The following is a 5,000-nucleotide window of genomic DNA, read 5'->3' as shown; positions in this document are numbered from 1 at the left end:
TTCGCGCACGCCCTCTGGTCCCGACGACGGCAACGTCCACAATAAACAGACCATACCGCCATCTGTGGGATACCCAGGCGTCTTATTTCGTGAAGACACCATGCCGACCTCTATGGGACGATGGTGACACCGCCGCCCACAGGCGCAACACAGCCATCTATGGGAATGTGACCAAACTACATTGCCATCCGGCCCAGAAACGACACCTCCATCTACAGGAATCGAACGAAACTACGCCAACCATACCTCCAAAACACGGCACCGCCATCTATGACAATGTGACGAAACCACATGCAATAGCTCCATCTACGCGAATCGGACGACACTACGTCCACCATGTCGAGCGCACCACCAAAAATACCGCCATCTGCAGGTCTCCCGCAACATGGCCTGCTGCACCGACGATACTGCCATCTATGAGACGACAAGCCGACGACGACATCGCTAGGGCCCACAGTGCCCATTTTCCGACGCCACCCACAAAGCCTGCATCATCTGTCCACCACAGGAGCCCCAACGCCAGTGCCTGCGCCGCACGAAGTCGTCGACCGATCATCGCTCCGCTCCACTCCACTCGCACCCGCACCCGCAAGTGCCCCACCCCAACCGCCCAAATCGCAACTCCAGCGGATGAACGGCGGACTCTTCCCGCACTCGTAACGTGCAATCCACCCCTATATCATGCGTTTCATGAAGAGTTATATCCAATATGCCATATTCCCGCTGTCCCTATACATGCTCTAAGTAGCTCGCTTGCTACAGCAGCAGCAGCACCACGTCCGCGCGCTTCCCTGGGGGCACTGAACCGCAGGACGCGAGACCCCACGCCCAGTGGCAAACAGGACTCCTCTCACAATATAGACGGTCACTACCCCGCACAACGATGACGGTGTGGGGGCCATTTTACGACACCGCTTCCTGCGGTGCCAACGCTGTCGTAGAGTCGATACGCCATCTTTGGTAGAAGGCAACCATTCCGCTGTAAATGAGTACGTCGCTCGTAGTTCAGTCACCTCGCAGCACTGCTCAGTAAACTATGCAGGCCCACATAGATAGATCAAATACGCAAATGCCCCTATACATGCTGAACGTCTGTGCAAACAAAAGGAACCACACGTCACCCACACACTCTATCACACACTACTCTCTGCCTGTAACAGACACAGATGCAATAATTAAGCACCACCATGGACCAACGTCCGGTGCATCCTATCCGCCACAGTACACCAACCAGACTATGATAACCAGGCCACGAGGTCCAATCATAAAACAGAATATCCCACTCGTCCGACAACCACAATTGCTCAGATAAGCCACCAACACCCACACATGTCCCACACAGGGGTGCACCCAACATCACCACACTGCCTCGTCTTACAGAACAAACACACTGGCAGGAATGAAACACACAGGTCTGCCGCAACCTCGGACACGGCGCGCCCCCTCTCACTACCGAAAAGCGCATCCCAACGTGACATACCTCCTTTGACACACTGACGCTGCCTCGGGCATCCACTTCCTACGGTCAATATGAACGAACCTCGCCCCGCCCCCCCCCCCCCACCAACACGCCATCCCATACCACAATGTGTACCGTACCCAAACCTAACGTGTACTGTACTACAACGCAATGTGTACCAAAACACAACCCAGTTTGTACCTTAACCTAACCTATGTCACCTTAACCTAACCTATGTCACCTTAACCTAACCTATGTCACCTTAACCTAACCTATGTCACCTTAACCTAACCTATGTCACCTTAACCTAACCTATGTCACCTTAACCTAACCTATGTCACCTTAACCTAACCCATCTTGCACCTTAACCTAACCTATGTCGCCTTAACCTAACCTCTGTTGCACCTTAACCTAACCTGTGTTGCACCTTAACCTAACCTGTGTTGCACCTTAACCTAACCTGTGTTGCACCTTAACCTAACGCAATTTGCACCGCAATGTAACGCAATTTGCACCGCAATGTAATGCAATTTGTACCGCAATCTACCCCAAGTTGTACCGCAATCTACCCCAAGTTGTACCGCAATCTACCCCAAGTTGTACCGCAATCTACCCCAAGTTGTACCGCAATCTACCCCAAGTTGTACCGCAATCTACCCCAAGTTGTACCGCAATCTACCCCAAGTTGTACCGCAATCTACCCCAAGTTGTACCGCAATCTACCCCAAGTTGTACCGCAATCTACCCCAAGTTGTACCGCAATCTACCCCAAGTTGTACCGCAATCTACCCCAAGTTGTACCGCAATCTACCCCAAGTTGTGCCGCAATCTACCCCAAGTTGTGCCGCAATCTACCCCAAGTTGTGCCGCAATCTACCCCAAGTTGTGCCGCAATCTACCCCAAGTTGTGCCGCAATCTACCCCACGTTGTGCCTTAACCTAACCCACGTTGTGCCTTAACCTAACCCACGTTGTGCCTTAACATAACCCACGTTGTGCCTTAACATAACCCACGTTGTGCCTTAACCTAACCCACGTTGTGCCTTAACCTGCTCTGTAAATGGCATATGACACGTTACATTAATGTATTGTTGTCCAACCGCAACCCGCTCAGAATGTTGTGTACACAGCTACGTGTCATCTCCCCATAACAGCTGTATTGCAGTGTGGTACGCCATAGAGACGTGTGGGAGTAATGGACGCAGTGGATGGCGATCAGCATGAGCCGTCTGTTCATGTAGTGGCGCGTGTATGCAGACATAGTAGTCTCTTCTCACACAATGTGATAGCACGGTGTCCCGCGTTCCACATCTGCGACATGCTACAGAGGCTGGTTGACAGTTCGTCGCGCAATGGACATCGCATACGTACGGGGGCACCTTCCACGTGCCCTCTAGTCGGGCACATTTTGTTGCGTGGATGTGAGCGGATGTAGTGTGTCTTGACACCTGACAGGCAGGCATGCAATAATAGTTGACTTTGCAAACGGGGATGGACGTGGACGTGTACGTTTACTGGTGACGTTACGCAAATGAACAACTGGTAACCCGTTGTGGTGCGGTTGATCTTGCTGGAGGTACATCTGTGAGGGCAACGATCGGTACAGCTATGACGCGGTTGTGTCAGCGATACCCACCACACCAATGAACGTGAATGTGGATCTGGGTGTGAAGCGATACGCGGCTGTGGGTGGGTGGGACTGTCCCCGGCCGGTGAGGGGGGGCCGCCCGGCGTGCTGGCCGCGCGGTGCGTGGCGCACGCGCTACAGCCGGCTGGTGGGGGCGCCCAGTGGCAGGCGCGCCGGCCGACGGACGCGGCAGGCGGCGCAGCTGCGCGCCGGGGCACCCTGCGCGCGGCGCCGTGCAGCCAAAGTGGGTCCTCGCCGGCCCGGTGCGAAGCGCGGTGGACATCTGCAGTGTGCTGGTCCGATTGAGGACTGTGTGCGTTGAGGATGCGCCGCCGCCCGGCACTCGGCGCCGCGACGCCGTCTGCTGCTCGGTCGCCCCAGCGGTTCTCGCTGGTGGTTTGTATCGCAGTTGTGCAGACGTGTTGGCACGTGCGCTGTGCTGGGAGAGTTCGCTTCGGCACCCACGTGGGGCCTTTGCCCTTCTGTGGCGCTGGCGTTGGAGCTGCCGGTCACCGTAGGTGGCGCGTGTTGTCTCCCGCCGGCAATGCCACGACAGCACGCTCCCGGGCCTCTGTCGGCAGCGGCAAGCTCAGTTGGGAGCACGGGTGGTCGCACCTAAAGCGTCTACTCGCCTAACTCCGGGCGATTGCGCCTCTCTCGAACCCGACCAAGTACTTAGGACGGCGCTGCGCGCCGCCGGGACCTGAGAGGGTTTCGAGGTGTATTGTGCAGGGGAGCTCAGCCTCCTCCTGTTTGCAGAATAATTGAGCGGACGCTTGCGTGTTCGCGCGGGCCCCCGGGACACACTCCCGGGCGGCCGGCTGCTCAGCTCTAGTTGACGCAGCTCCCTGGTTGATCCTGCCAGTAGTCATATGCTTGTCTCAAAGATTAAGCCATGCATGTCTCAGTACAAGCCGCATTAAGGTGAAACCGCGAATGGCTCATTAAATCAGTTATGGTTCCTTAGATCGTACCCACGTTACTTGGATAACTGTGGTAATTCTAGAGCTAATACATGCAAACAGAGTCCCGACCAGAGATGGAAGGGACGCTTTTATTAGATCAAAACCAATCGGTCGGCTCGTCCGGTCCGTTTGCCTTGGTGACTCTGAATAACTTTGGGCTGATCGCACGGTCCTCGTACCGGCGACGCATCTTTCAAATGTCTGCCTTATCAACTGTCGATGGTAGGTTCTGCGCCTACCATGGTTGTAACGGGTAACGGGGAATCAGGGTTCGATTCCGGAGAGGGAGCCTGAGAAACGGCTACCACATCCAAGGAAGGCAGCAGGCGCGCAAATTACCCACTCCCGGCACGGGGAGGTAGTGACGAAAAATAACGATACGGGACTCATCCGAGGCCCCGTAATCGGAATGAGTACACTTTAAATCCTTTAACGAGTATCTATTGGAGGGCAAGTCTGGTGCCAGCAGCCGCGGTAATTCCAGCTCCAATAGCGTATATTAAAGTTGTTGCGGTTAAAAAGCTCGTAGTTGGATTTGTGTCCCACGCTGTTGGTTCACCGCCCGTCGGTGTTTAACTGGCATGTATCGTGGGACGTCCTGCCGGTGGGGCGAGCCGAAGGCGTGCGACCGCCTCGTGCGTGTTCGTGCGTCCCGAGGCGGACCCCGTTGAAATCCTACCAAGGTGCTCTTTATTGAGTGTCTGGGTGGGCCGGCACGTTTACTTTGAACAAATTAGAGTGCTTAAAGCAGGCAAGCCCGCCTGAATACTGTGTGCATGGAATAATGGAATAGGACCTCGGTTCTATTTTGTTGGTTTTCGGAACCCGAGGTAATGATTAATAGGGACAGGCGGGGGCATTCGTATTGCGACGTTAGAGGTGAAATTCTTGGATCGTCGCAAGACGAACAGAAGCGAAAGCATTTGCCAAGTATGTTTTCATTAATCAA

This window comes from Schistocerca cancellata, unplaced genomic scaffold, assembly GCF_023864275.1.
Source record: "Schistocerca cancellata isolate TAMUIC-IGC-003103 unplaced genomic scaffold, iqSchCanc2.1 HiC_scaffold_671, whole genome shotgun sequence".
Taxonomy (NCBI): domain Eukaryota; kingdom Metazoa; phylum Arthropoda; class Insecta; order Orthoptera; family Acrididae; genus Schistocerca; species Schistocerca cancellata.
Note: the sequence above shows the minus strand (reverse complement) of the source record.